The following is a 12,494-nucleotide window of genomic DNA, read 5'->3' as shown; positions in this document are numbered from 1 at the left end:
CTTGAACAACCAAGATTGAACTTTTGAACTCTTTATAATTTCTATTATCTAGTCCAGTTAAAGTCCAGGGGAGGAAGCCCCATCATAGTAAAGAGGATACTAATGTGATGTGTGTAGTTCTTCATAGCCTCTTCATTTTGCTCTCAAAGTGCACGGAATTGATGGATTTTTAACAGAATGTAGAAAAAAATTCTCCCGGGGGGGCATGCCCCCGGACCCCCCTAAAGGGGCTGTGTTCCCCTTGGGGCTAAGCCCCCCTTGTTCTTGAAACCTAGTGACGCCCCTGATTGTTGCCATTTTGATCGAACACCCTCGACAATGAAATTGAATTCCTGCAAAATATTCCCAAGTTTTACCCAAAGGACCGATATTAGGGCGGCCCGGTGGTCGACTGGTTAGCACGTCGGCCTCTCGGTGCAGAGGTGCAGGGTTCGAGTTCGGCTCCGGCCCTCGCAGGTTTTCTCTGGGTACTCTGGTTTCCTCCCACATTCCAAAAACATGCATGGCAGGCTGATTGAACATTCCAAATTGTCCCTAGGTGTATGTGTGAGCGTGAATGGCTGTATGCCTCTGTGTGCCCTGTGATTGGCTGGCAACCGGTTCAGGGTGTCCCCCGCCTACTGCCCGAAGACATTTGGGATAGGCTTCAGCACCCCCCGCGACTCTTGTGAGGATAAAGCGGATCGGAAAATGGATGGACCGATATTCTGACGATGTGTTTATCTTCTGTAACTGAAGTGGAATACACTTCGGTTATTTTTGTGTCCTAATTACATACATCCAGGAAGACACGTCACCACCGCTAAATTGCAACATTTGAGGATATACACGGCTAGAAATGAACACACTAGCTAAGGTTAGGCCACAAATCCACTTTTTTAGTTGGCAACTTCGCAAACAGGGAATGGAAAGCGAGACCATCCTAGCTTGATTGAAGATGTTTGGGTTGTGATGCATCTGAGGTAAAAACAGTATTACGTACTGCAGTTATTTTACCTCACAAAATCTGTGGCCTGTTCTAAAGTGAGTGTATTTGATTTGTGTTTTACCACATAACACTCAGCGTGATGTTCTTTTTTTTTTGCACACAAGAAACACACGATAAAAATAAATACAAATAATAGAAACCAAACTAAAATTAAGCATTTAAAAAAAAACAAACAACAAAACTGCTCTGAAGCCTCATGAAAGCTAACTAAAACAACCTGAACGATAATGAAAATTCTAAAGCTATCATAACTCTGTTCGGGTTTAGCGACCCTTTCTGCTTTGCCCGGTCTACTGTCGATTAAAATTACAGTTCTTAACATGGCCGTAGGCCACATGCCAGGAAGTAAATAGACGGGCCTTTCCTCGTCCCTGGTTGTTGTTTGTCACTATGTCACTCCAACAATGGGTACGCGCAAAGGTTTAGTGTTAATTGCGAGGAGACACAAAAGGTATCCTGCAGTGGAAAAGGGGACTCTTATTTTTATTCCTTTTTCACAGCTTGTTTCCCTTCTTTGTTACGACCTGCTGTTGCTTCAGTGCTGCACTAAGATGTTCGACAATAATCCAACATCCAATAGCCTGTCATTGTTTAGTCTTGATGAAAATGCACTCACCTTTTTCATTGCACAACAAATAGCTAGGCACAAAGTACGTTGTTTTCTCAATGCTTGACCTTTCACTATAGTGTGACTGACAGGAAACCATTGCTTCATGCACGTCTTTTTTTCTCTTTTTAATCAACAAGCTTTAATTTAGCTGAAATGGCATGCATGTGGAAAGATAAGTCATATAATTACTTGCCTCTGATGAGATTGTTCACTTGATTTTTTTTTTTTTTTGTAATCAAGAGCATCTAAACCATTCATCCATTTTCTGTTCCGCTTATCCTCACAAGGGTCGCGGGGGGGTGCTGGAGCCTAGCCCAGCTGTCTTCGGGCATTAGGCGGGGGACACCCTGAACTGGTTGCCAGCCAATCACAGGGCACACAGAAACGAACAACCATTCACGCTCACACTCACACCTAGGGACAATTTGGAGTGTTCAGTCATCCTGCCATGCATGTTTTTGGAATGTGGGAGGAAACCGGAGGACCCGGAGAAAACCCACGCAAGCAAGGGGAGAACATGTAAACTTCACACAGGAAGGCCGGAGCTGGAATTGAACCTCTGCACTGAAGTCGACGTGCTAACCACTCGACTACCGTGTCGCGCATCTAAACCAAAGTTTTCTAATATAAAGTACACAGATACAGTAGAACAGCAATTTACCCCCAGGAAGAACAATATCAGTCGTGTTTCACGGTTGTCTTTGTTGCTGTTATGTTGATATGAATGCCATTGAGAAACTTTCGCGACACGATTTAACATTTCATTTCAGTCTCTCTCATTATGACCTGATACTAATCACAGGGTCATTGCTAATTATTCACCATTCTCCCAGTTGTTCTCAATTGTATTTGCACATCAGATACAAAAGGCAGTTCATACTGAACACATGAATACGTATGCAGTCGCAAAGCCGATTCGCCTTTGTGTTTTTTGTTTTTTTTTTGGCTGCACTCTTAACATTCAGTTCCAGATTGGATTTTATACTGGCAGAGGCCTTTGCATCACCCGCTACATTTTGCACTCTGCGACAGGTTTTATTGTACTACTGTGAAATAACCTTTTGTTGCAAGGTATTAAGTGAGTGTTCCCTCAACCTTTAATGTGTTATTGCTTCCCCTGTCCCCACATGACATAATAATTGCATGACTTTTCGCAGTCGTAACTGATGAATGCTGGTGAAAGGTGGCTGACTTGGGGTTCTTCTTAACATTAAAAAGTAAAATGGACTAGACTGTGTGTCTAAAAGGCGGTGAGCTAATGTAGTGTCAAGTACATGATGAGGGATGTCCAAAAAAAACGAAACTAATCAACATCACAGGGACTTTAAATTACTTTTCTTGAAAACATTTACTTTTACTTGCTTTAAAACCCACAACATATCATTCAAGGACATCTTTTAAAATACTGCATGGTACGTCGCTGTTAAAGGAAGATACATTTTCCCAAATGGGTTGTTTTTTTATCCTCGGCCCTCTGTACGACAAGTCTATGCCGACGCTTCTTCTTTGTGGCGCCTGAAAGATCTCTTTGTGGTCATTCTGTGCTTGAATGCTTTGTTTCACTTTGTACTCTGCTCTGGTGGGAAGTGTGGGCTTCCTAATGGCAGCACATTTCTTTCTGACTGCATTTGTCCTGAAGGGATTTGTAACTTCACAAAAATACATTGTCACTTCTTCCTCTTCTTCCTCAAGGCAAAACATGTACAGGTAACAGTAAGCAGACGCCAGCATTTACACCGTTCAAATCATCCCTGATTTACATTATTGATCATCCAGAGGTGCTTTGTGGGGGCAGTGTTAATATGTAGGAAGGGAACTGCTGTTAGCACTTATTTAGTGGACATGATCAATATATCTGCACTGTCAGGCTGAAAAGTGCCATCCTGCAAACTACCTTTAATTCGCTCATGGAAAACCCGCTCAAGATTCAACTACAGTTCCAAATCTAACGAACAACGTCTCTTTCAGATTCCTGATATACGTTTCATATATCGAATGAACTAATTTCTCAGTGAGCAATTGGACTAGACCAGGGTCTGGTACTCGAGAACCCCTGTCCAGCCCATTTTACATGTTTCCCTCCTCCATCACACCTGATTCAGATGATCAGGATCATTAACCAAACTTTTGCAAAGTGCCGTTGTGGGATGCAAATAGTCTTTTCCCAAGCAGTCGTGGCACCATCCCTCATTTGCATCAAAGCAGGACAATCTGAGGTGCAGTTCGCAACAGTATGCCGTGCTTGACATTGCGGAAACAGAAATAGACTCGCTGCAGTCCATGCATGACATTGACAAGCAAACTGCAAGCTCTCCCCTTGCAGATGATGGAGTCGGCCGTGTGCGTGACATAGGTAATTGGCAGAGGTGGGCATTCAATCAGACTGACGGAAGGTCCGTCAGCCCATCACTGACGGACGGCAGGTTTTCTGGTGACAAACTTAAAAATGATGGACTGAGCACTGATGAAGTGGGTTTTCATCCATCAGTATAATCGTCACTAACTGGGCCAAGGACCGACGGTCCATCACTGTTGGATGGCCATTTTGCTGACGATCGACCGAAACACACCAGACCTGTCTGGTGTGTTTGTTATAGTGGCCGTCAGCTTGGTTGAGTAAACTGCATTAACTATATATGTACAGTAGGTGGCGCAAAGCATCAAAGAGTCAAGAAAGTATGTTATTGGTTATGTGTTAAATATAGTCAGGCTGGCAAGACAACAAATTAATGAGCTAAGAGGTACGAAAGGAGCTTTGAATATGAGAGATATTTTATACAAAGTTCTGGTGAGTTACTTTTTTTTTTTTTTTTTCAAGGGGGGGGGGGTAGGGGACGGCACAGTAGTCAACTGGTTAGCGCGTCGACCTCACAGTGCAGAGGTCATGGGTTCGATCCTGGCTTCGGCCTTCCTGTGTGGAGTTTGCATGTTCTCCCTGGACCTGCGTGGGTTTTCTCTGGGTACTCGGTTTCCTCCCACATTCCAAAAACATATACGGCAGGTTAAAGGGACACTGTAAATTGTCCCAAGGTGTGAGTGTGAGTGCGGATGGTTGTTCGTCTCTGTGTGCCCGGCTATTGGCTGGCAACCAGTTCAGGGTGTCCCCCGCTTACTGCCCGAAGACGACTCGGATAGACTCCAGCACGCCCCGCGACCCTTGTGAGAATGAAGCGGTTCAGAAAATGGATGGATGGATGGAAAGAGTGGGGTTAGGAGGTTGTGAAATATTTTATAGCCCCACACTCCATTCCAGAAGATGGCAGTAATGCCCCAAAAGTTGTTTGTCAAACACTAAAAGAAAGAAGAAAAAGAAGAACATGACAACAACAACAAAGTCAAAGGAAAAGCATTGATTCATTGTCATGGCACCTTGATTTCGGTTTCCACCAGGATTTAGGATGCACTTTAAACCTCCAGAATTGTACCTTTGGCAACAAGGCGACTCGGGATTCTGGCTAAGGTAAGCAAAATTTTAAAGTAAAACTTTTTGTCATTTTAGGAGTTAAAACGGTGACAGACAGCACCACCAACGTGCTCCACAATTGAACAGATTGACAAATAAGTGTAGGCTACTGGATGTGAACTGTGTATACTGATATATAGTGCACTCCATTTACCCTCTAACAGTTAGACTATGATGAGCGGCTGACGGACTTAAGATAGACAGTCTGGCGCGGCAGTGAAATATACTGACGGAAGCGATGACGGAAGCACGGTTACAATACATTTGAAATGTAAAATACAATTGTATAATGACAGTTTGGTCGGCCTTGAAAAATGACGGACTGACGATGACGGACGGGTGCCTTACCTGTTGACGGATGACGAATTTCGGAGAGCCCAAAATGTTGTTAATTGCCCAGCTCTGGCAATTGGAGACCGCTTTGCACCCCCGCTTGTTCATCTGTGTGTGCTAACAAATTGGGTCGCCACGTTTCAATTAAGCTTCTAGACAGGGCTGACTTTGACTAGTTTTGAATTAGCCCTTAATTATGCTGTTATAGGCCTAGACTTCTGGCAGATTTCCCATGATGCAAAAATGTCGCTCCTCCTCTCCATCTGTTCACCTTCATATCCTGTTAGCGAATGTTTCTAACATAATTTGCATAATCTCTGTGGAGGGACATTTGCAAAACACTGTGACAATGATGATGATTATTATTATTCTTAGGATTCGAAGTCATGTCAGCATGTTATTTGTATTGGCAGATGGCTACACTGAGGCTTCTTGAGGTCTCTGTCGACGGGGAATTTGTCCTCACCGCAGTCGTCGAGTCCATGAAGGGAATCACTGAGCAACTCGCAATTCATTTTTTTTTTTTCAATGGGAAAGAATATTTTGATGCAGCCATTATTAATTTTGCGATACAGCACATGTGCGACTTCAATCAACTTTTGGTGTAATTAGTCAAGTGTCCATTTCATTAATATGGATAATTATGTGCGATATATTGAGAAGCAGTTGTTCAATTGATCAGTCATCAATGTATGTTGTACACAGAATAGGATGAAGTAGTTTTGGACACTATAACAATGCTGCACATAAATGTATTCTATCACAACAGTCCAGACTGACAGAAGACAACAGAAAACGCAGGCACTGTCCACAAAAGAAGCAATGAAACCGTTTGAAGCATTGATGTCACTAAAATGTGCTCAAAAAGAAAATAGTGGCAGCAGTGTATGAATGTTTTACCAGATGTTACGGTGACAAATTCTGTTACGATGAATCTCAACATCAATATCTTTTACAAACCCTGACACAGACAGATATTATGAAACATTTTCAGACAAAACAGCTTTCATGGTTTGGGGCTTTTGAGTCAACGTAAAGTTGAACAATTGAAATGCAGGAAGATTTCGTACGGCTTTTGACACGTGTCCATCATAGAGTAAATCACAGGTCTAGATGCACTAGCATCTCGTCTTGTGTGGCATTAATCATCAGCTGCCAAAGCTGAACAGCAAGGTTAGACATTGTCACATGTGGGAAGCACTCCTTACTGCTGCCACCACAAAGCACTGCTGTAGAAGGGCAAGGGGAGACGGGAATTGAAGTGGTGATGAGCAAGAGGTTGGATTGCTCCTGTGAAAGTGGATGGAGGAGGAAGAAAAAGAGGTTGGATTGGAGATGACCCCGGGGGTGTGGTTGGCAAAGAGTGGCACTTGAGGTGGCAGTGAAGGAGATTGCTCTGCAAATGTAGGTGGACATTTTGGGATAATGGATTGAAGTGGGCAGCATAGCCAAGTCGGGCAAATAACAGTGTGCGGTGTGCTGTTATCGTGGGTGCAGCTGTACCGGTTGGAGGTAGAAAGGTTCCGAGAGAAATGTGTGAACAGCGTCTGGTCACAATGCTTTTAATCACGCCTCACGAGTGGGAGTGAGGTTCTTTTTAATTGGCATGAGGTGAGAAATCTGCCTTTTCAGGCAGATTTCTTACCTCGTGCCAAGCAAAGTGTACATGGAAGAGCTGTAGTAGGAATGCAGTGGGATGAAATTACCCATGGAGCAATTGAGTGCCGACTCTTATCATCAAGCCCTAATTTATATGTAGACAATACAATAAAATACGTCTTCATTTATTTCCCGCTTTCACAACATCGGCAGCTGAAACAAAGCGCTGAACATTTAACAAAATACTAATACAACAGTACACACACACACACACACACACACACACACACACACACACACACACACACACAGATATATATATATATGTATTTGTTCGAAATCCGAAACTATTTTATTCGCCCATGATTAGAGGCTAATACCCTATGCAGAAATAACAAAAAAAAGTCAGCTTTGCATAAATCACAACAAACACGTCTGCTCACAATGAACGTTACACGAGGAAGCGTCACTTTCTCGTCTAAGGGAGTTGAGTGGCATGTTCAGGTTTGCTCAGTTTGGTCGAAAAATGGTTTTCGGACGTAATCTGAGGCGTAAAATTCTCGAATTTTCTGGTCGAAATCAGATTTGGTTGATAACTGAGAGGTTCGAAAACCGAGGTTTGACTGTATATATCTATCTATTTATCATGATAGACACGCGATTGATTATCAAAAGAAAATGTCTTATTAGGTCAGAAAAAATTTGCGACCCTGACATTGTGTGTGTTGTAGGCACGTGCACCCGCCTCCAAAAACAAAGTAGTTAAACCAGTGCAGAAGATGTGCACATACTCATGCAGAACGAGTGTGGCGAAACTTTGTTCAAATAAATCCCCATTTGAATCAGCACAGCTATTGCAATAAGATGATATTGTGTATACCACCTTGATAAAACACCTCCGGATTGATACGTGGTGTACAAATTAAGGAGTTCCCTCCCTGTCTTTGACATGCTGTTGCGCTGGTGTTAGCCATGTCCAAACCTCAGCATTGGAGGCAAGTAAAATATGAATGCACTATGGAAATAATGAAACCGTTAAAAAGATAAAGTATTCCTGCAACCATTTTTTTTTAATTTGTTCATTATTTCACTACACTTACGTTGTATGAATGTTGAATGAAGGTTAATGCAACTATCAACGATATTGTTTTGGGGTAGCATCGAACACAGAGAGGAGCATTTCCAAGGCACTCCAGAAAGGTTTTCTTGAGAATTTATTTTACCCTGCCCAGATTCATTTGTATGAGTTTTGGCAAATTCATGTCTTGGCAGCTTCAAGTTATTTCAGCCACCATTCTGAAATTTAGTCTGTGCCATATGTAGAGAGAAACGTCCCTTTTGAAACAGGACGGAGGCTGAGTGTGAGTGTAGCTCTGAACGTATGAAAGGGCTCTGGTCAAAAATGATTTGGTCGCTATTAAAAATGCTGGTGATGTTCATGGGTGAAAAGAACAAATTGCATATTGCAGCAAAGCCTGAAATCCTTCAGACTTTACATTTACCTAAAAGTCAAAGGAGACTTTGTCTAAGAAGTCGACAGAATAAACAGTTTGGGCAAGAAATCTAAATGGCTTGAAGGTGGAATGAAGGAGGCTCTCAAAATACGGAACCATTTCTCTGCAGAGGAGCTCTATGACACAATTTATCGACAATGATGTCCTTTTTTCCTCCCCCCAGGAGATGTAACAAGCCAACATTTGGCCCTCTATGACTCCAAATAGAGCAACGAGTGTTGTTGACACTTAGCCTCAGATGACTCAAGATTCTCTTCAACAGGCAGAAGCACTGATAAAGCCAGTGATGTAAATGACCTTGTTCACAACTCCATCGAGGTTAAATATCTGGTGCAACGCAGGTGTCACTTAGAAATAAAAAAGTATTGACGTGCATAAAAGTCGATAGGTTATGTTGTAATATATTCCCTCCTGAAACAAATAAGAAGTATTTTCCACCGTACGGTACCTACTCCAGTTACCAGGGTAATACTTACTCATCATTATTTCTAGCACTGGATTTAGTTGTTTTTGCAGTTCCTAGTTTACAGCGGTGGTCCAGTGGTTAGCGCATTGACCTCACAGTGCAGAGGTCGTAGGTTCGATCCCAGCCTTCCTGTGTGGAGTTTGCATGTTCTCCCCGGGCCTGTGTGGCTTTTCTCCGGGTACTCCGGTTTCCTCCCACATTCCAAAAACATGCATGGCAGGCTGATTGAACACTCCAAATTGTCCTTCGGTGTGAGTGGATGGTTGTTCGTTTATGTGTGCCCTGCGATTGGCTGGCAACTGGTTCAGGGTGACCCCATCTACTGCCCGATGACAGCATCCCCCGTGACCCTTGTGAGGATAAGTGGATTAGAAAATGGGTGGAATGATAATAATAATAATAGTAATAATAATTCCAAAAAATCTGCTAAATCTACATGTGCGAGAAGAAATATACTTGCACTTTCAAATTTTAGGTGCAAAATGCCACCATTTCGGGGCAGTCTGCAACCCTGTCATCGACAAGGACTTGAAAAAGCACATTTTTGCTATGAATATCATTTTGATTGGTTTTAAAAACTTAAAGTGTTGGAATAAATGTAATTCTGTTATCCCATATTTACTCTCTGTGTAACTTTAAAACCTGTTTCAGAGTGATACCTCGCAAATACCTCATATACAATGGGGTAGGTTGATAATGGTAGACTTGTCGGACCGGGAGAGCTCAGGCTGCTCCTGTTCTAGCTTTTAAGACAATATCTTGTTGTTAAGTGAACGGCTTCTGGTCAAATTAACTGTTGGTTGTGAGAAGATAACATCAACCTCAGGACACTGTGTGAGGGACATCCCAAGCTGTGTACGTGGACCATCGACATCCAGCAGGAGCCGTTTGACGACATCTCAGGAATGAACTGTGTTCTCATTGAAACTCTCATTTACTGAAACTGTTGTGGAATGTGAAAATACTCCCCACTCCCGTTAGAAGATTGTGTATTAGGGACATCCTTCCAATAAATGCAAGGAGACAAACGCGCACTCTTCAGAGTTGCCCCGGAACCTGTAACGGTTTACATTGCAGAGCCAGCTGGAGAGCTGCTTTGAGATTGTGAACCGAGACATGTTTTAGCGCGCTCTGTCTTGCAAGAAAGACAACTATGCCTGCCTCCTGAGTCTTCCTGTTCCTGATGTGTTCTTAGCATCTGATTACCAGCATTAACCTAACATAAAGTGTAGTTTCAGAGTTAGTTTTTTTCCCCGTTTTTATTTTATTTTGTCAATGAAAATGTGTGTTTTGTTTTTTTCAATCTTCATTGTAATTTCTTGGGACCTCTTGCCTTTGCAGGTTTGTGCTGGGAGGAATTTGAATGTGTTATAAAACGCTGTTTTGATTGACTCTGTAAGAGAAGACTTATTATTGAATGATTTGTTTATGATTGTTGTTGTAATTATTTGTGAGTACTGTATTGGGGAATTATCAAAATGTGCTGTGAATCATCGCAGTCTTCTTGTAAAGGTGGCTTTTGTTTTGATGTCAGTAGAGTGCGGCTTGTGCTTAATTTTTGCGGCGACTGTGTCTATACACGTAATGGAATGAATTAGAATTAGAAGAAGAAAGGACATAAAGCACATTTCCAAATGGTGAGTCTATGGATTTAACTGAACGGTCAAAAAGAAAGATAGGAATGAGGAAATAATTCAGAGCTCGTTATATTGGGTTTTGATTTTTTTTTGTGTGTGTGTGTGTGTGTGTGGAAGGAAAAGACTTAATCAGCAGCTTGCATTAATTGAGATTACTTTATTGAAGAAAAAAAAGAATTGTTCCTTACAAGCAGAAATGGTTGAAGGGATTCTCGTACATGTCATGGGCGTCAGGTGCAGCTGAATGGTGGTTTCTCTTGAATAATAGTGTGTTGATAAATCTGGAATGTCTTGTTGGAGCTGTGTGGCTTCAGGTGCTGCCTGACATTCTTTCTGTGGAGCTGCCTGTCAAAGTGATGCTGGGCCTCTGGAGTGCTGTCCGTCTCCCTCGCTGATTTCTTTTCAATAGCACTTGTTTCTCCTCTGCATTGTGAGCGGGCAAGCGTACAGCAGCAACACCTCACACATTTTCGGGCGGTCTATTTTCATTTTTACCCACCCACACTCTATTTGCCCATGTCCAAATCTATGAAATTCTGTTATTGTTAACTCAAAGATGCCGTCTGATAAAAGCAGTGACACTGTTTTCTTTGGGAACGCTCGCTGCAAAATATCAACTCACATCTGGTTCACATAGTGGCCAAGTGCCCATGTGAGTTGTGACCCCATGCTACTTGTCCTTTACACTCAGTGGCTGCATGCTGGCAAGTTGACCTTTATCATTAACCCTGCTGTGTGCCTGTCATTTGAAGTCTTTATTATTCATGCTGTCCTCTGGGAATATTGTATACAGAGGATGAGGAGCATCAAGGAGGGATGGGGGCGCATTTGCACTCAGCAATTAAAGCACTTTAGCTGCTGCAACATCAGAGGCAATCATAAAACCCAGTCATGATGATTCAGAACAGCTCCAAAAAGATGATAGAACCTGAAGCATGAGTTTTTAAAAAATGGCACTTAGTCAGCAGTCATGCTGATTTCACTGTTTGCTCTTGCATGCAAAATGTTCAAGTTACCGTATTTTCCACACTATCAGGCGCACCTAAAAGCATTCAGCTTTCTCAAAAGACGACAGTGCGCCCCATAATGCGATGCGCCTAATGTAAAGAGCATCTAAATTTCTTTATATTCCCCATTGTGTTGTTTCCGTGTTAGTGTTCCAATGGCAAGTAGTGGTGATTATTAGCAGCAACCAATTGTAACGTAACATAAAAGCGTTCTGCCCCACACTAATTGACGTGCATTCGCCATGTCTGGCCGTTCAGGCACAACATTTTCTGCATCCTGAGCACCTGGCTCATGCATGTGTGGTCCAACATACATCCTGCACACCTCCTCTTCCTCCACAAACACCTGGATCCCCTCAGATAAGTTTGAAACATCGATTTCCGAATTGATTTCTGACTGGCTTTGTACACTTTCCAGAGTGAGCCCTGCTATTGTAATCCTTGAAGTGACGTCCCACTTCGGGGTTTGCCGCTCATCAGGATCTCACTTCGGGGAAATTTATTACATTGCCGAATTTACAAAATAGAAGTTGACAAAGTGACAACAAATTATAAAATTGGGATTTTATAAAATTACTTCACATTTGACCTTCAAATCTACGACCAAAAGTGTCACAAAAGAGAGAACAGATAAGGTGTTAGAGATTATTCAAATCGAGATGTGGAAGCAATAATGTAATGCACACACAGCTAAATATGTGAAATGTGCATGCGCACACACACATGCACTCTGCTAAACCGTCCTACTACTAAATACTGTGCAAATATAATAGTTATCTGTGTGTGTGTGTGTGTGTGTCTATGTGTGTGTGTCTATGTGTGTGTGTGTGTGTGTGTGTGTGTGTGTGTGTGTGTGTGTGTGTGTGTGTGTGTGTGT

The 12,494-nt window shown here is 42.4% G+C and overlaps 1 protein-coding gene across 2 annotated transcripts in view; it reads left to right on the top strand.

Annotated features, from left to right (window-relative positions):
* Window positions 1-12,494, top strand: part of nlgn3a (neuroligin 3a) — a 189,002-nt gene that overhangs the window by 85,518 nt on the left and 90,990 nt on the right. The gene's annotated exons all lie outside the window — the stretch shown is intronic.

The sequence above is a fragment of the Hippocampus comes genome, unplaced genomic scaffold (genome assembly GCF_001891065.2).
Source record: "Hippocampus comes isolate QL1 unplaced genomic scaffold, H_comes_QL1_v1.1 scaffold9, whole genome shotgun sequence".
NCBI classification, from domain to species: Eukaryota; Metazoa; Chordata; class Actinopteri; order Syngnathiformes; family Syngnathidae; genus Hippocampus; species Hippocampus comes.
This window is presented reverse-complemented; position numbering and strand designations above follow the sequence as displayed.